Source organism: Cyrtonyx montezumae, unplaced genomic scaffold (genome assembly GCF_038088225.1).
Source record: "Cyrtonyx montezumae isolate F1298 unplaced genomic scaffold, pur_monq_1.0 scaffold_39, whole genome shotgun sequence".
Lineage (NCBI taxonomy): Eukaryota > Metazoa > Chordata > Aves > Galliformes > Odontophoridae > Cyrtonyx > Cyrtonyx montezumae.
In genome coordinates this window covers 216,556-236,734 of record NW_027072044.1, presented here as the reverse complement: position 1 = coordinate 236,734, position 20,179 = coordinate 216,556, and the positions used below count along the sequence as shown (strand labels likewise).

The 20,179-nt window shown below is 47.0% G+C and overlaps 1 protein-coding gene across 1 annotated transcript in view; it reads left to right on the top strand.

The window, feature by feature from the left end:
• Positions 1-13,846: 13,846 nt before the first annotated feature.
• Positions 13,847-20,179, top strand: part of RFX2 (regulatory factor X2) — a 53,223-nt gene continuing 46,890 nt past the window's right edge. The window contains exon 1 of the mRNA XM_065745841.1: positions 13,847-13,981. The gene's annotated coding sequence lies outside the window, so the exon portion shown is untranslated. The remainder of the gene's footprint in view (positions 13,982-20,179) is intronic.

The window sequence follows — 20,179 nt, the reverse complement described above, 5'->3', positions numbered from 1 at the left end:
CCCTCCTGCATTCTGCCTCACCATGTTACCCACTGAGTCCCACAGGCCCTGGGCTCAACCAGCACCTGGTTGATGGCTGTGAGGGTCACAGGCACCAGCATGCTGGACACAGTACCAAGCTCAAGGACATGAGATTGCACAGCCTGTTAGCCCAGGGAGAAGCATCACTACTTCAGGTGGGCTTGAGGCTGACAAGGAGAATCGAAGTGTTAGTGCCATGTGACCCTCAATATCTACAGAAGAGCAGCACCCGCATGCGCAAGCAGTAGCAGTTTCTGGAGTACCCAAGTACACTTGTACTGTGAAACACAAGCACATAAGCAGCAACCTAGCTGTGTGACTTCCCTTGTGAATGCAGGGCAGAGGGAGCCTGAGCCAGCCATGCATTTTATACAGCAAATGAGAGCTAGGTACAAAACAGAAAAGCCAACATAAGCACTCTCACCAGCTCCGTTAAGCAATCCAGCTATGGCCCTGTATTTTATGATGCTTTGCTACAACCACAGCTGTGCTGCACGAACCACCCAGTGACACACAGCTTCATTCCCACAGCAGCTCGAGGGGTGGGGGAGTGGGATCAGGAATGATCACACGTTATTTGTGGGGGAATTAACCCTCTGCAATGTGCCACAGTTGTTAGAAACATGGGGAACACACACCCAGAAAAAAGCCTGGCAAGAGAAAGCTCCCTTTTAATTACATCCGTGAGAAAGCAGAAATCATTTAACTACAAACTGCCCTCTGCTTTGAGACCTGCAAGTTTATGAACTATTTCATGGAAACAGCTGTGGCACTCCAAAACAAAACAGAAACGTGACTGCATGCAGACTCAGGACCGTCAGAGCAACAGAGGCTAAGGTTTGTCATAGGATCTGAATATGCCTTTACTCAAAACACATGGAGAGCTTCAAAAACATCCATTCAAATCAACATTATGTTCATCAGTCATCCTAACACCCGCTACCACAAGCCTGCTTTGCTCCCTGCTGCTGTTTTCCTTTTCCTCCCGTGGATAGCATGCCTAAGCCTGCCCGGTCCTTACTGCAACTGTCACCCCACCCCACAGGGAATCTAGAAACAGAATGCCACCTAAAGTTAAAGCTGCACTTCTTGTTTCCTCTGAAGATTTTCCAAGTGAAGAAACAGTCCCTGCAACCCACTTTTCCTCTCTTATAATCTTCACTTCTAAAGATGCAGTGATATCAGCTTTCTGCGCACTGTAACTTCTCCCTGGGACAGTCCTGCTGGCCACAGCTGCAGGATGAGACAGAAAATGCAGCAGGGCACCAAACTCAGCCCAAACGGGTGAGCCCACGTCAAGGAAGGTGCACTGACAATCTGACTGCAGACACCAACCCCAGCTTTGGGTTAATGAAGGCACCCACAGTGCAGACCCAGCTGCAAAGCCCCTTTTCCAGGCAGGCCCCGAGGAGGGCTGCGTGTGCTGACACCAGAGCCCGTGCTGTGCAGCTGTTCTTTCTGCCACGTAGGCCACTGCATCACCGGTTGTTCAGCTTCATGCAGATTGCTTCTCCAGAAGGTTGGGAGAGTCAGGGTGAATTCCCCGGTGTGACTCACCAGTTCCTCTTTCCTAAAGGACTGCTCGTCTTACTGCACAACGTGCATTCGTCTGCAGAAGGGAAATTCCCTCACACGCAGTCAGAAAACACAGAAATACACATTTGGAGACGCGGTGCCAGCTTCCACGGTACCCAAGCCAGATTTTCTCTCTTCTTGGCGTTCAGTCAGACTCAGAGCCAACCCAGCACCAAACCATTCCCAAACATCCCAACCCCTGCGCAAAGCGTTACGGTGTGGGTACAGGCTCCTTCCTGCAGGGTCCCCACACACCACCCCGCACCGCTCGGACACTTTCTCATTCCGTTCCCTTATAGCGGGCAGGGCAGCGAGCTCTCCCCATCCACCTGCTCACTGACAGCTCCCGACGCTTCAGCACTTCGATCCTAAACGAAGGCTTTGAGAAGCGCAGTCCCTCAGCCCTCCCTCCCCCCAAACTCATGATTTTCCCACAGCCACAGCCCTTGCCACGCAGGACTGGAGCAGCCCCTGAGCAGCACCCACCCGCTCGTTTCCCACAGCCCCACCACACGCGCACGCGCCGTTACCTCAGGAGCGAGCGGGCGCGCGCAACCCCCAACGCGACGCAGGAAGAGCCGCCGCGCGCCGCCACGCGGGGCCCTTTAGCGCGCGCGGGAGAGAGGGGCGGGGCCTCAGCAGCCGCGCGCTGCTCGAAAGACCGCGCGGCCACGCCCCCCACCCCCGGCGGAGGTCACCCGCGGTTATTGACCCCGCGCGGCAGCGACACGTGGTGACAATGCGGTATCGACGCGCTGAGCACACGCGCCTCTTCCCGGCGGCAGGATTGGGGTGAGTCAGCCCCGTATAAAAGCAGCGAGAAAGAGAACGTGCTGGAAACGGCCGTACGCCTGGTTTCCTATCCGTGCTGTATGGGCTTTCCCCCAGCAAGCAGAGGAAGAGAAGCGGTGCGATTATTGCTCACAGGAAACGGGCTCACGGGCTGCTGAGAGCACCGTGGTAACAGCATCGTGCAGCCCAACTGCAGCAGCCTGAGCTCCCCTGCGTCCCCCTTCACTTATCTACGTGCATAAAAATGGTCAGATAGGTCTTCTGTTCTCGGCTGTTTCTGGGTTGTAAAGTTGCACAACAGCCAATGTTGTGTTTATCCTGATAGCCAAACAGCTGCATCCTCAGATGAGTTATTGCTGCAACCCTGCCAGCACAGACCAGGATTTCCCCAGCCCTGTTTTTCCTGCATATTCCTCTCCCCAGCGCCTCCACCTTCCAGAGACATTCCTCCTCGTGGTGTGCAGGCTGTGAGGCAGGTCTTGCCAGCAGCTCAGGGACGCAGCTGGAGCAGCAGCAGGTGCAGAGGAGAGGACGGTGCTGAGAACATTGCAGCTGCAAAACAGCCACAGCCCAGAGCTGGGGCTGCCAAACCGGCCCCAGGAACCTTGCAAGGTTTGCTCTGCAGACTCACAAACCCAGGAGCTGTTGCTGTTACGGCTGCCTGCCATCTCTTGCAGCATCTCCTCCCTGCCCTGGCTACCTTACCTGCTCCTGTATAGCTTGTCCATCTCCATCCAGATGGTGAATTAACTCTGGAGAGTGAGGACACAACACAGAATAATCACAGATTGGCTTGGAAGGGACCTTAAAGCCCATCCAGTTCCAGCCCCCCCACCTGGGCTGGGTGCCCCTCCCTGAAGGTCAGGCTGTGCAGGGCCCAGTCCGTGGCCTTGGGCACCTCCAGGGATGGGGCACCCACAGCTCTGGGCAGCAGTACCAGGGCCTTGCCACCCTCACATCTAACTGCAATCTCCCTTCTTTCAGTTTAAAACCATTCCCTCTTGTCCTATCACTGTAGGCTCCTGTAAAAAAAAAAATAATAATAATAATCGGTCTCCTTTCTGTTTACGAGCTCCCTTTAAGAAAACTGCAATCCAGAGACGTGGGGAGATCTGTATAGTCAGCAGCCCACTAACACTCCTACTCCAGCTGTGCCTTAATCATTAACCAGTACCGGCTGTGCTGACAAAGGGCAGATAATTCTTGGAGACCCCAAAAAAGAGAGGCACAGCCCAAAGGTTAACTGATGTGGCAGGAGTAACCAGTTCTATTTTGGATAATGGCCTGAGCCAGCAAATGACCTGAGGCAAGCTGCTTTTTTTTTCCTGTTTGTCAGACTGAGGTTGCAACACTACAGAGATAGATGTTGATGTGTCTGCAAGATTCAGTCCTGGGAGTGAAGGGGACCACCAGCGAAAGAGATGAGAGCATAACGGAATCGAAGCTCTGACCGCCTGCAGGAGATCAACTTCCACCCCCTCCTAACAACAGGCGCAGCTACACGAGCTGTTGCTATTGACAGGCCTAACCCTTTACAAACAAAGTAGCCGAGCTTGGACTCCTGGGGTGGCAAATGCACCACAGTGACTGCACCCTTTGTCAAGGATCACTTTTGTGGGCTCAACGTTTAGGAACAATTAACTCAAGTGGAGTCTCAGGGTTCTCACTTTCCAAGGCAACAAAAGGAGGTTGGCCCAAGTGGCTCCAGGTAAGGTGAACGCTGCGCAGAAGTGCTCACCTGGGCTGAGCTGCAGCATGGGCTGGGCCAGGCAGCACTGAAAGCTCTTTGCAAGCAACAGCTGTTCCGATCACCAGCTTAAGCCTGATCTCACTAAATTCTCATGCCATGAAAACTGCAGCCAGACACGTTGGGGCAGGGGGGGGAAGCATGAAATACGTGTCTTAGTCTTGCACTGCCTGCGTAGACATTTGCAGTCGCTGAGACTCGAAAGGGTTTTATTCCAGTTTCTCATCTGAAGCCAGTCAGTGTAGCTCTGCAGAAGACGTGCTGCAGCATCTCTCCTGCCAAGATCAACATCCAAAGCAAAGCTGCAAATTTTATAGCAAAGGTTGATGCTGGGTGCTGTTTGCATCTGTAAAGCACACCTAAGAGTTGAAGCCAGTTTAAACGATCAGTCAGTATCAGGGTGTTGGTATACATCTTCTAAATTGACAAAGCTGACAAATCCTAGTCTGGAATTCTACGTTTAGGTTGACACAGATCTGAAGAATGGTCACATCTGCTGTCCTGACCAAAAGGGATTCCAAAGCACCAGGGATTACAGGGATTTACTGGGGAAAACAGGAAGAGTTCTTGGCTACAGAGTCTGGCTTCAAGAAAACACCAGGCAAATCTAAGGTATTCAAGAAATGCTAAAAAAGGCTAAGCAAAGAAAAACAAGAATTGGGAAAAAAAAAACAACCACCATCACCAAAGCACACATTTCCCCTTTGAAGAAGCCTTTCTATTATTCTGTTACTCTTAAAACAACACAAGAAGAAACTGTGGGAGAGGAAGAAAAGGCTGCAAGTTAAGCAGCCTCAAGTTCTGCTGATAGAACAGGCTCAGCTGAGGTGCTGGGCAATGCCATCAAGGGCAGAGATGGGGGGAGATGTAGGATAAGAGCCTTAATACGACCCAGGATAAATGCAGATTGGGCCCCAGCACTTCATGCTTGTGCATGCCAAATCACCTGACTCCTGTTACAAAAACATTTCCTGTGGCTCACAGAAAGTCACTCCACGTTCTGGAAAAAAAGATAATAAATTCCATTTGCAAATTCTTTCCTATCTTAAGCAAAGAATCAGCTCTTACTACATCTGTGGACACTCAGAGAAAGTGGAAATAAGTTCCTTGTTAAGGTAACTCGTTCCTCATATGGAATGAGTCGATCTGCCCACTTTGGTGACCCAAGGCAGTTTACACAACTTACTACTTTCATCACCCTTCCAGTTCATCTGTGGCCCTGGATCTGTAAGCTATTCTGGGTAGCAATGCTCTAAATAAAGTTCACAGATTTCCAGCTCCAGAGTTACTGGTAGCAAGAGACTCAATCCAAAGCATAGCTGCACCTCAGGTCAATGACTTGAAAGATAATAGAAGGGCGGGGGGCAGCCAAAGCACGCTTTCATCAATTTCTACATGAAGGAGAACAATTCCCTAAGAGAACAGTACAGTAAATAAGATGTCAGGAAGGATGGGAGACAGAGGAGTTTGTTTATCACACACACATTTCTCAACTTCAACAGCACGTGTTTTCCACCAAGGACTTGTAAAATCTTTCTGGTCACGTGAAAGAGTCTACAGCAAATAGGTGTAGGTATCTCTGGAAAACAAAAGAAAAACAACTCACTAAAATCCCAAATTAAGGTCTAGATTCATATCAGCTGCACAAATCAGCATAGCCTTAGCAAAGCCACAGAGTCTTCAAGAGGACACACCAGTCGATAAGGTGACCTTTAGCTGACTCAGTAAGTCCAGTTTACAATAACATGACCCTCCTACAGTCTGGTTCTCATAAATAAAACTGTAGCAAACTATGTCCTGTTTGTCATATGCATAAAAACTTTTTTGTTGTAACAGCTCATTGAAGCCTTCACACCAGTGGGTTATGAAACATAGTATAGTATAGGTATAGTACAGGTAAAGACTGTCCACTGTTTTACAGAGCATACACGTGTCAAACATAGCACATTACACACACATTTACAGAGAACGAAGAGTAGTGGAGGATCAGAATTTCTTGTCTAAATAGTCATTTAGTTTGATGCCAGTTATCACTTCTCTTTAAAGAACTTGTCTGCATTCACTGAACTCTAAGTTAAAACCACACTAAGAAGTTATTTATACCCACAGGTGATTCCACTCTTTCAAAATAATTTGATCCCAAATTAGATACATACAGAAATTACACAAAGAAGAATGGAGTTGCTCCCAGCAGCTCAGAAAGAAAAACACAGCTGCATCTCAGGAACTTCTGTAAAGCATTACATCTTCCTCATACTGTAAGATGAAAACAGCAGGCTTGCTTTCCTGATTACCAAGTCAGGGGACTTTGTTGCAATGGTGTCACAAGGTTTACTAGGCATGTCTAGCCCAAATCAGAACAAAGTTGTGTCCTATCTGTCCTTGCTATATAAACTTGTGTTGTAACAAAAAAAAAAAAAAAAAGAGGATGAATCTGTAATTACAGTAAGACACAGAACATGCACCTTCACTTAATTACAACAGTCTAGATATCATCCCGTGCCCTTTAAGGCAAGATAAATAATACATCTGCTAATAGTAAGTTGACTGTACTTGGACTGCAATGCAATACCTATGGCCTAATAATTTAATCTTAAATGTTAATAACCCATAGGGCTACTTATTACTTTTGTTTATTTTTATAAACAGCATCCCTAGGAAGAATAACAGAGCTTTAAAATGCTAAGTCATAACTACACTGAACTTCACCACACAAACAACCCAAACCTTTCTGTTTAATTGTTCCAAACTCCCACTCCCTCCCAGGCTTGCTGGTTTCTCTCTTCTGTCTGTGGTTGTATGGAAAAGTGGGAGAGTCAACTCCTTGCAACAGAAAGGAATTTCTATATTTAACAGGGGGGAATTCACTGTTCCACTAGAATCTTATGCCAGAACCATTCAGTCACTGAGAGTTTAATTACTTGTTGCCTCCATGCAGAAGCTGTGTTGACATATGCTATACTGATTCAGTTATACCAATATGACTGTCTTTGGCTACATCCAAGCTTTGGACCATCCTCTCCCAGTTCCTGAGTTGAGGAGGCACTGCTCCTTGCTGGGTGTGGCACACAATCCATATTGGCCAAGGCAGCATAACTGCTTTTTCCATGGCATTACACAGTGTCCAGGATTTCCAGCCATCCATGGCCAAACCGAGCAGATAAAACTCCAGATAAATACATCATCCTTTAATTCTGCTGAAAGGAAATTTCTGGGTTCAGAGAACATTTGGATTTCTGGCCATGCTAATAAAAAATGGTTAGGGGAAAGACACAAGGTTGAGACTAGCAGCCTGTTCAGAGTACAGCCCAAATCCACAGGACTTCTGGGCTCACTCAGACCAGCACCCACCTGTCTAAGCTGAGAACAGTGCAAACAGGTACACCAGCTGTTGTATGGTGCCTCCAGCCTCACTACACTGTGCATTTTGCTGCAAACTTGTGACACTTGCTGCCACTTAAAGGGAATTCATAAAGGGCAAGGGAATGGCTGAGTGCCCTTTCTTTCTCTCATCTTTTGGGCTCACCTGTTTTCTCTCAGTTTAGATAAGGTTGAAAGGAAAGCAGCAGTGCTCTGGTGAGCTTGCATGGCAGGACAATGCCTATAACATTTGAGTTAAGTGCAGCCCTGAATTCACTTTCTTGCTGAAGAAACACGTAGACAGAGTGTGTTGGCAGAAGACAACGTGCATTATGGTGCCAATGGGGAAATTCCAGTATGGCCTTGGAAAATCAACTGTCAACAAGTTTGGTTTTCTAAGCCCAGCCAAAAGCACAGAAGAGAGCTGTTATTTGAACAGCAGCAAATTCGGAGATTTATGATGCAGAAGACAGCATACCTGGGGCTATGATTTGAGCAGGCAACTCACTCAGCAGAATCAATGTGCTGCAGTGCTCAAGACGTGGCAGCTCTGTGCAGGAAAAGAACACTGTTCCAGTTGGTTATCAGTCACTAGAAGGGATTTTCCCAGGAGCATCTGTGTGGAGATTTACTCCGTTCTCAAGTGCTCCTTCCTAAGCAGCCATCTGTCCACAAAAAATAGAAATTATCCCATCTGCATCACAAGTGAAAATAATTGATATTAAATTTATCACCGATATTTTATATATATATTAAAAAGATCTATTAGCTTAGACAATCTTCTTAGCTGGCACTGGATTATGCTATTTATTCTCTGGTAAAACAGACAGATGGAGCCACCAGTTCTGACTCCTCATATTTTACATCAGGTGTGTGGAGATTCTCAGCAGTAAAATCTGACTTTATATAGAACTGAACAGGGAACTTTATATAGATAATTTTCCTATAGTAAAGTGCTGCTTGGCTTGGCACCTGTGTAATGATAAGGATTCTCCCCATTAGAACTGGCTGAACACAAGCAAAGTATTTTTTTTCCTTTTTTAAGAAAAAAAGAAAATACTTTTTTGTTGTTGTTGTTGTTCTTGATCTTCTGAGAAAGTTTTTATCCGTAAAACATGGCAATAATTTCAGTTATATTTCATTATTAATCACCAAAACTGTATTTTTCACAGCTAAGTCTGAAATTTCAAAGGATCACAGGACCTTTGCAGGAAATTTGCTTTCATAAAAAGACTATTTTTTGACAGAATTTCCTTTCAGTCAAACTAATTCAAACAGTCCCTTTGTGCAGTGATTATGAAACAGGATTTCACTGTCTTCTAGCTGCCCTCCTGTGGGTAGGGGATAACTGCAGCAAACATGATACCTCACCACCAGGCCTAGTTTCTTCTCTTTCTTCACCCGCAGCTTTCTTAAGACATGACTAATTCACCAAGTCCACCTTAGTACTCTAGACTGAAATGAAAGTGGTGAGATCTGGCTTATGCAACAGGTGCAAGAAAGAAGGGAAAAATAATTCCAGGGACAAGCTTGACACAACAAATGACAGACAGGTCCTAATAAAAATAGCAACCCTATGATTATTATCCATCCTCCCAGCAGGGAGCTGGCTAACTTCCAGGGTTAAAGGTGCTTAATCAAAGGTTGTATGCTGGGCATTATTAAGCATTTTAGGATACTGCTGGCAGGGTGAGACAGAGAACCTCTGCTTTGGATTTTGTATAATAATTAACACTTCTGGAAACATAAGAACATATCAAAATGTTTTACACGTGTCTTGCAGAGGTGCAGATTCCATACAAAACACAAAACAGAAAAAGGCCTAAAAGCTGAAGCGACAACAGATCTGCAGCAACACATTGCAAGCAGAACTGAACTGTGAAGGACTGCAGGCACTTCTTAAGGATTTCATTAAGGTCTTAATAAAATTGAGCAGTGATCCAAGATAAACACAGTGCAATTCAGTATGGCCAACTGCAAAGAACCCTGCTTAAGCAGGAATAAGTGACCATGTTATTGCAGAAAGAAAAGCAACTATTTACATAGCATTTCCGTAGATCAGACCTGGGATTTCCTTAGCAGAAGAGTGTTGCTTAATGCAGAAACCATAGAACTGGGGAGAAGAGAGAGCAATCCTCAAACACATCAGGTGTTACAAAGAAAAAGATGTAGATCTGGTTCTCATTCCCCACATGATCAGAACAACAGGGAGGAACTTACTGCAACAAGTGAGGTCTGGGAGGAGGGAAATTGCCCAGCCTGCATGCTCTGGCTAAGGAGGGACTGGGACATCATCATTTAAAATGCAGGGCTTTAAAAGAGGGTAAGAGTAAAAACCTGTCAGGCAAAATCTATGTAAAGTAGGTCCTGCTTTTTGTGGATTTCTGTATCAAATGATTTCTCACAGACTGTTCATTTTCTATTTTACTGCTTATTAATCAATGACACCTACAGGTGTAAGGTTGATTTTTAAATAACATTGCTTTAAGGACTACAGTCCATAAAAAAAAGTGAATTATTTTCCTTCTAACTTCTGAACATTGCATCCAGCATGACTTTGAGGCTCACACACACAACACTGTTCTGTGAATTTTTCAGCAGCCTACTGAAAACTGACTTCAACTCTGTGGGCAGATCAGATGCAAATCCACGAGCCTTCCACATTCCTGCGACGTTCAGCCACTCTGATTTATATTCTCACTTTCTCTCTCTCCCCCTCTTTTCCAGTAACCCTGTTGCTGATATGTTAGGTAACAACACCAATAATTCTGTGGGTTTGGAGCTGACTGTTATTGGAGTCTCCATGGGTACAAATTCCACACACTTCCTTGGCTTAAGCTCTGACATACTTTTCAGAAAACGTTACAGAAAAAATAATCATAAAAGCCTTTATTCCATGTCACTGTGATGCTTCTCCTTCTTCCTGTTAACATGTCCAATGGAGATTTTTCTCATCCACTGAGAAGAGCATACAGTGATTTTGCTGTGTTTCTCTGAGAGGAAAAGAAAGAAAACAAAACTCAGAAGTTTTCTGTAAAGCTTTATAAATATGTTGTTTTCTTTGGCAGCACCTGTTCGAAGACTGAGCATGGATCAGTTTTTATTATGCAGGGCTTACTGCTGGAACTAAAATAATTGGGATGGGAAGTAGAGAGCAGAGTGCTTCACTCTCCTCTCCAAAGCTCTTGTGAGCTCAGTTCTGTGCTGCACTCCTTGGTGATTTTAACCTTGGGATGCAGAACTGGGTGAGTAGGGCATGACAGCACTGAAGCAGGCAGGTTGGCACACACTCCTCCACTTACCTGCAGTAAGAAAGAGGCAGGACATACCCCTGCTTCTTTTTAAAGCAGTGCTTTCATTAATAATTTCTTATTTAGGAGTAAAACTGTACCAAACCTTAAGCACAAAGCCAGGACCAGTGTCATCAGCAGCATCTCCAAGACCCTTCTGTTGCAAAAATAAACCCTTTAGAATATAAACTTGTCACCTATTACCATTGCAAGGTGACAGTGATTAGCAGTTTCACATTAGTAGCAATGCCAGTGTTACATTCACCATCCTAGGGACAGATACAAAACAGTCTTCCTGCAACTACAGAAGGCAGAATTTTGCTCTTTGCAAATGTCTGGCACAAGATGGGTCAGCAGGAACTGGGGTTCTTGCTGCTAGTTGATATCCATTTCCAAGGAAGTTGCTTTAACCAACTGGAAAGGTTTGTGCACACTGATTTGGTTTTATAGGAATCTGTATCCAGAGGACCATAAACACTTCCACCCAGCAGAGGAAGAATGCAAGGTGCACTACCAAAGACCAGAAAAGACCAAATGGTCTTTTTCTTCCCCAGGATGACAGAATAAAGCTCACAGTCAGGGGCACATTTCAGTCTGCATGCATGCAGGACACCTGCTGCTGTGGCAGAGGCAAGGACTTCATGTCAAGACTTAAAAATGTACACCTAAGGCTACAAATACCCTTCTTGATAGTGTGAACTTTCAAGTCTGTCCTGGTCGTTTTTCTCTTCTGGGAAGGGATTTCGAGCAAACAACACCTGATGAATTCTGCTGAATTTCCAGCTTGAATTGTTTCCAGAAGGGCACAGAGATATGCTTGCTAATGCCTATATGCATTTGTGTAGAGACATTCATTTAAAGGCAGAAACAGGAGTAACAAGGTTGCTGCAGCTCTTGCAAGTCTCCGCATCCAGAGAGTATAGGTTTTATATCTGACACAGCCAACAACATAAAAATACCAGTTACATCTTCTAACCACAGACAGACACTGATGTGGTACGTGGTTTTCTCCATTGTAGTATGCCAAAGCCCTGCAATGCCAGTCACGTGCAAATGGATATCTGAGAAGCGACAGGACTGCAAATGTACCTGCTCAAGGAGGCAAATGTGAGCTGTTCTCAGTTACTGCAGCCAGTAGATGGCTCCTCAGTACACGCTTTAGCTCCGTGCTCAGCTGAGAAAGGACTTCCTGCTATGCAGCAGCTCAGTCCGAGCCAAGCATTCTGTAGGCTGTTCCTTAGCTGGTTCTTTAAAACTTGTGACAAACACTGGATCAAGAAACATTTGTTGTTAAATAGATAACTTGGTGTGGTGTGACAATTTATGCTGTTCCTACCCTTATCTAACACATCCCCCAGGTCTTGAAGCGCTCCAGTCATACTATCCTACCCACAAAAGGAACAGCCCTTTCTGGGGTGAGAAATGAAAGCTGTGCAACTGCATGGGGTGATGCTGCACAACAATTTGCTTTTATTTCTAAAGAATTTGCATTAAAACAGGATTCCTGTTCCCTGTCTGCATCAGCCGCCTGTACTCCACTCCAATCCATAATCCTCTGTTTGTTATTTGTGACTTCACAATTGGTCGCTATGGGAACGATTTTGATGTCATGGAGAATTATTAGTTCAGGTAGGGAGAAATCAGCAGAAGCAAACGAACTCTTTGGAAACAAAGAACCTGTTTACATGCAAATGTTGCTGTGCAGAAGGGTGAGGGAACCGAAATGCAGCTAATTGGAGGAGTCTGCTTCCAGCTTTTTGCCAGTTACCCACGAGCCAACAGGAACTTTTCAATATTTAATGTAGGGGGGTGGGGAAACAACTTAAATAGATCATGGAGCTTGCAGGATCACTGATTTGCGTGGGGACTCCAGATGCACCCACAGTATAAACCACAGACACATCTGCAGACACATCTGTACCTCATGCCATGCCAAGGGCAGCTGTCAGGCTGTGCTCTGGGTGAGAATGAGGATGCCCCTCCTCACCACTTACCTTCTTCCCCATGGTCCCCAGAGCCCACCTGCAGGACAGAGAGCTGCTGCTGATGTCTTTATTTGGCAGAGATGGGTCTGTGCTCTCACTGCTTGTAGCTGCCCTGCTCCATTTCTCCAGCCCAAGCCCCCCTGCACCCCTCACCCACCGTCCTGCTCCAGCAAGCACCCTCTCCTCTGTGTCCTCAGTCACCTCAGTGCCAATCTCATCTTGGTCAGCTCAGCTCCATCTTGTCCCCATCACCACAGTGCCCCAACTTGGCCCCATTCCCACCCCACTGCCTCACCCCAGTTCATCCCCATGACCTCAGCCCCATTTTGTCCTCATCGCCTCAGTCCCCTCACTCCACTGACATCTTTCACCCCAGTGGTCCATAACCACCTCAGTGCTCGTCTCTGTCACCTCAGCCCTACATTGTCCCCACTGCCTCATTTCTCCCATTTGTCCCACCTCAGTACTGTGTTGTGCTCCTTATCTCAGCCCCATTCTGTCCCTGTCACCTCAGCCTCATGGCCCTTTTTGCCCACAAGCACCTCAGCCCCGCACTGCCCCTGTCCCCACTCCTGTCTCAGCTACCAGTTCGTTCCCACTCACCTCAACCCCACACTACCCTCACTACCTCAGCTCCACCTTGTCCTTATCACCTCAGTGCCCCCACTCAGTCTGTCCCCATGTTATCCCTGCTACCTCAGCTCCATCTTGTTCCCATCACCTCAGTACTGTCACTTTACCTCCATCTTTCACCCCCATTACCCACAATCACCTTAACACTCATTCTGACCACACCACCTCATCCCCGCCACCCCGGCCCTGCGTCGCGCCCTTTTCCCGCCCGCCTCACAGCGCCTCTCGCTCTCCTCCCCCTCCTCCCGCCGAAACGCCAAAGCGCCCGCCAACTCCTAGCCCCGCCCTCCCCCCGCCACCATTGGCCGATCCTCAGAACGTCCCTCCCTCCTTTTGATCGACGGTCTCTAAGCCAACCAACTGCTCCGTCGAGCTGGCCACGCCCTCTCCCCCCCTCAGAGGAGCGGGCGGGGCCGGGCGGTGACGCGCGGGGAGAGGGTAGCAACAGTTGCCTCGAGACCCGGCGCGAGGCGCCATAGTGACCGTAGCCCTGGAGACTGTTCCTTGCCAACGGGAGCGGCGCGCAGCCCCGGCGGCCGGAGCGCAGCGCGGCCCGCGGAGCCCGGCGGGGAGGGCAGGTGAGCGGGACCGGCCGGAGCCCGGGGCCGGTTAGAGCTTTCCCTCTCAGGGAGTGGCGGCGGAGCGGGACGGGACGGCTCCGGCTGTCAGGGGTGGGGGGGGGTGTCCTGCTGCTGAGGGGCTGTTGAGCGCGAGAGCTGAGCGGGGTGAGGCCCCGGCCGGGCGCCGTGGGCTGAGGGCACCGCTCGGGCCGCCCGCCGGGGCCCGCTCCCCTTAGGGAAAGTTCCGGGGCGGAGTGGGTCGGGGGTGTGCCCGGCCCTCGGGTGTCAGCCGCGGTGTTCCGGCGGTGACAACTTCTGCCCGGTTGGTTTTGGGAATTATTTACGTATTTGTTTTTGTTGTTTTTTAATGTATTATTATTATTTTTAAACGTGCGCCGTAAGCTCGATCCGGAACAAACGTCCGGGAGCTGAGTGAGTCGCGGGAAGCCGGCGAACACCGGCTCGTGGGGACCGGGGAGGGGCACCGAGGGTGCGGGGTCTGGGGGCGGGGAGCGCCGCTGGGCCCGGCCGGAGCCGCGTACCCCCGCGCCGCGATGCGGGACTCCGCCGTCCCGCTCCTCCCGTCCCGCTCGCTGTGAATAAAGCACGTTGTGCCACAGGAGCCTTCCCATGCCCGAGCAGAGCTGAGTGCGTGTACGAGTGCCTGTTTCAGGAGTGTTTCTTGCGTTGGGATTCAGTCTTTCCCTTCTTTGCCTTAGTAGGTGAAACATTTCTTTTTTGGGCTCACGTTTGGAGGAAGCGAATCATATTTATCAAAGCGAAATAAAGTATAAGTTCATAAAACGCTTTGTATTTTTTTTTTTTTTTTTTGCTTTTGGAGTATCCTTAAAGTGAATGTGCTCAGCTTCAGACCCATTGGTTAGCCAAGGTTTTCTCATCCACTTCTGCCAGAGCTTTTCAGTTCTCACTTACAAACCCTTAGAGAACACAGAGTCGTTGCTGATACGGGACGAGGGAGGAAAGACAATAAAAAGCTATCAAAATATGAAGCTCCCACAACCTGAGGTTCATTCTGCTCTATTTGACTCCCTGCAAGCATTTGCTTGAGTTCGAAATGAACTCATGCATTTGTAGGACTGTGGTGTCGAATGCTGACGTCAGGGCTGAGATGGGGTGGCTCCCACAGAGGCTTTGCTGTTTCATTTTTGTTTTAAGCTTTGTGAGTTCAGGTTCTCAAAGCTGTTCCTGTACATCAGGGCTTGGGAATGACCATCTTTCCAGAATGAACCTGGGATTCTTGTGTAAACGCAGGATCTTGGCCTGAAGGGCAAAAAACATATGCAAAACTGGGGGTTGACAGCTGGGATTTCTTTGTCCCTACTTGCCTTCTGCGTAATGGGAAAAATACCCATGAATCCAAGGGTGCTGATAAGCAGCATCCAGTGCTACGCCAGGTCTGTCAAACTTACCATTGGTTCCCACAGTCACTTCCTGCTTTGTGTTTCCCGCTGTGCCATTTACATCTCATGAATTCCTCTTGTGGCACCATGTCCCTGTCCTGGGGCCCTGTGTGCCAGCCCTGTTTGCTGTAGAAGAGTCCAAGAGCACGAAATCTCAAGGCTGGGCAGCAGCAGGAGTATGTGCTGCTGGCAGGAAAGAAACAAATGGCGTGGCTGTGCCTACAGCCCAGAGCAGAAAATCCACCCTTACCCTGTGATCTGCCCTCTTAAAGGATGTTTTGTATGTTTGTCACCTAGGTTTGCATGGCTGGTGTGCAGGTAGAGGCACAGCTTCACAAAATGTCATAGCACAGTGCAGAAGGGTAGGAGGGAAGGGGCTCCCATGCTAAGGCTGAAAGCTGTGTGAGGTCTGGAGAGTTAGGATTAACTTGTGTGTGAGGTAGATATCTGTGTGTGTGTGTACTTGCACAGTGAGACAGCAGAAATGTGCTTCTTGTATCTTTTTGCTTGTGTAAATATGAAATGGTAATTAAAGCTGTAATTCATAAGGACATGAGCAGCTATTACCTCCAGTGGCACTGACAGCTGCCTCGTGTCCTTGCTGTCGGGGTTAATTAGAACCATAGTGCGTTTTGTGCTGGAAGAGACCCTTAAGCACTCCCAGCCCCTGCTGTGGGCTGCTTGTCCCCCACCAGATCAGGCTGCCCAGGGTCCCATCCAGCCTGGCGTTGGGCAGCTCCAGGGATGGGGCACCCACAGCTTCTCTATCCTCATAGTGAGGAATTTCTTCCTAATATCTAGTCTAAATGTACTTTCTTCTGATTCAAAGCCGTTATCCTTGTCCTGTCATTGCACCTCCTGATAAAGAGTTACTCCCCAGCTTTCCTGTAGCCCCCTTTAGGCCAAGGAAGGCCATGATGAGGCTTCCTTGGAGCTTTCTCTTCTCCATCCCAAACACCCCCAGCCCTCAGCCTGGCTCTGCATCAGAGGTGCTGCATCCTCTGAGCATCCTTGTGGCCTCCTCTGGACCCAATCCATCAGCTCCCCATCTCTCTTGTGCTTCCTCAGTGGAGAGCATTCATTGCCACTAAAAGTTAGTCCTGCACTTGTTACCATTTCTACACCTTTTGTGACAAAATGTCTTCAGAGCTGACATCAATTTAAAGCCTCAGTCAGCACAGCTTTTCCTGGCTCCATCAAAGTGAAATAGATGGCGCCAGTCATTGTCTTTAAATAGTCTCATACTTGTAACACCTCGGAGCATTGACAGCTGTTAAGTTGAATCAGAACATGGTTTTGCTTTTAATACAGGCCTATAAACAAAGCTGATTGAATGCGTCTTAGCATATTTACCCCATTCTGTTTTAGTGCTCTAAATCTAAGTGCATCCTGCAGCGTGCACAGTCACAGAACAGGGAGGGCAGTGCTGATTCAACAGGCTTATCTTACCGCTGCCTGCTCAGCCAAAGTTTCTGCTGGAGGCAGACAAGTTATATTTAAACCTTTCCCTCCCATGAAACAAATGCCAGTACTGCTAATGCCAGACACCGGCCAGCTGCAGCCTGACCTGTGGGCCCAAGCACTGTGTACAGCCCTGAGGTGTGGGGTTGTGCTTCTCCTGTTTGAAACACACATGGGCTTTCTTTCTATGCTCTGTGCTCTGAGAGGAGGTGGTTTGTTTTGTTTGTGCTGGCAGTGCTTTATTCCTGTGTTCAAACATTTGCAAATCCACCTTATTGTCTAAGAATGCGCTGGCTTGCTTGTGGTAAGATGTCTCTGTCTAAGTAAGGTGTGAACTAATTATGCCATAAATATATAAATAGATAATAAAAATTTATTCAGCACAAGCCACATACCTCTTAATACACTGAACAAAGAGGAATCCTTTTGTAAGGGTACTGCCTACCAAAGAGGAATCCTTTTGTAAGGGTATTGCCTACAAATAATCACTTTTCGTAATGCGGAAAGCATGGGCGCAGGTCAGTGCACATTGTTACACAAACTGTGTCCAAATAAACAGAAAAAAAAACATCCAGCACCTTCAGCTTTGGGCCATGTTTTTATGAATGATAGCTGTGTTTGTGATACAGTGTACATAATTCAACGGACTTGTTAAAACAATATTTGGTTAGTGTAGACCTGTAACTTCACGTCAATGACTGAAAGCCTTCCTCTCTTAATGAGATCCAACTTGCTTATAACACCAGGTCTACACAGCATCTATCCAGCACTGCATTTACAGGGAGAATTCTGAAGCATACAAGAAGGAAGCCTCTTCCCAAAGAGAACTTTATGAACTGTTTTGGTTTTATTAGTCTGATGTTATACAGGCCTTAAGAGCTGTAGAAGTGCCAGATGAAGGCATTTGAAAAGTAGTTAAAAGTCGACTGCTGAGTGTGCTTTTCCTCTAAATTAGATTTCTATTAGAAAATTAAGAATTTCTTTTTCAGAGTTTACCAAATGCCAAAGAAGTCTCAGCATAGTACAAATGTGTCCTAGCGACAAAGCTTTGAAATAAATTGGCAACTGAATGTTACAGTTGCTTTCAAAGAAACAGGGGTCACAGGATGCTGTGCCAGCTGTGATGACTGTATAAAGCAAATACAAAACAGAGTCAGCTTCTTAGTTTTCTTGTTGCAAATCAATACTCTACTGGAGGAAATGCTCAGCAAGGAGAAATTGCACTGACTGGACCTGTACCCTGTGCTGATGCACCACTTTGTACATCAGTGAACGCTGTAACTTCGTTTCTTTGAGGCGGTTCTCTGGTTTCACGTGCAGAACAAATGACAACATGTGGCTGTGTATGCTGAGAAGCCCAGTGTTTGCCTGTCTCCTGTGACTCAGCAACTTCTCACCTTATATTTGGTGTGTTTAGACTTCTGAAAGCCTCTAGTCCTTGCAAAGAAAATGCTGGTTGGTAGGAATTCCTGGAGGGGCGGATGCTTGAAGTCTTCACCCCTCTTAAGGGGGAGCAGAGCAACTCTGGGTAGTCAAAGCTAGCAAGAGCAGCAGGCACAGGTGCTGCTGTGCATGCTGCCAACCCTGAGGTGCGTACAACAGTAGCTCTGTATGGGCTCAACCCTGCTGCTTGGAGTGGCTCTGCTGAAAAAACATCAGAGGAAGGAGAAAAAGGAAAAAAAAAAGTGCAAGTGGAGTGATTACAGGCAAACCACCTTCCAGCTGGGAGCTGGTTAGTTGTTTTTAGACTGTTCTCTAGTATTAGCCTATGATCCCCTTTCTACCATGACAACCCTGCAACAATTCTGGGTAATTTCTGGCTCACCACATACAGCTGATCAAACATTCAACTTGTTTGGGGGAATGTATTCTCGTACTTCTTCAAATCCCTGCTGAGTGGGATGCTGGGAGTTCAGTGAGTTTTAGAAGAACCCTTCTGCTGACAGGTAACATCTGTAATGTGCTGGGAAAGGCAGCATTTTAGTAACACAGTGTAAGTGCTGTAACCTTAGTGCTCTGTGCATGGATATATTTCTTTTTTCTCTCCCTCCCTCTGCCCCAAGCTGTCTTGGAAGGCAGAGTCAGAAACCAATTTGAAATCCTTCTCTGGATACGTGGGGGTAGATGTAAGTGCATATGGTCTAGTTCTACTTTATAAGCAGTCTGTGCATTTAAATAAAATGTTTTATATGGTGTTTTTTTCCTATACTCTCTTTCCCCTGACAAAGATGAAATGTGGATCCTCTCAATTACTCATTACTTTAAGTGACCAATCATGGGAGGAAATATTCTTTAATAGGTATAGATCATGAGAGAAATAATGGCTTCTGGTCACCAAGCTTATCTTCACAACTTACCTCTTCCCAGCAAATATTTGTTCTCTACAACACAGTAGACTCACTATTATTAGAAGACTTCACCCCCTGGAGAAGTGAAGTCTCTTTACCCAGGTCCTAAAACCCTTGAAGAAAGAACAACTTGCCCGCAGGCTGCCTGTTCTGCATAGATGTCTGAACTCAGTGCAGATTTCTGTACACTGATTACCTTCTCCAAAACTGTAAATGCAAAACTTACCCTTTACATTTTATTTATGAGCTCTGATGCATTCATCTGCTGAGGCCGCCAGCCTGCAGCCCCTGTCCTGAGCTTGGGTGTTCCTGCTCGTGGTTTGGTCTCAAGGTCTGGTGCTGTAGATGTTTTCTTTGTAGGAGAAACACTTCCTATGATAGTTTAGGTATTGCTCCCAAAACCTGGACTAGAGAATTTTTACCAGGTGGGAGCCTCAGTAGGAAGTTAGATGACCAGGACTTCTGTTTGCCATGCTGATAAATGTATGTATTTACATTTCAGAGTGTTGTCTTGTGTGCTGTGACCACTAGGTAACGACTGCTTCAAATTATACTCAAGCATGAAAAAATGCTTTTTTGATATCTGGTTTTGACATTTTCATTCTTCCCAATCTTGACACTTGTTAGAATGTAAAAATTGTTTTAAAACAAACAAACAAAAAGCATACTCAAGACTTTTGTGTAGCATTTAATAAATTATGTGCTCCTACAGGTTTACCTGGATACTGAAATGCTGTATCAGTCCCATATTTAACCTGGCTTGAGGTACGTGGAACTGAGTAGCAGTAACTTCTTTCAGACTTATTCTCCAGTATCAGTTAAAAGCCATTCATGTTTGAGCTGTTACCGTTCCGGGAACCCTGGCGTAATCTGAGAACACATTATCCAAGCTCTGAGCAGGAGTACAGCAGGGCTGGTCTCTGCCCCAAAGAGCTTCCACTGGAAGACAGAGGAAGGATTGCCTTATAACCAGGATGGGGGTTAAT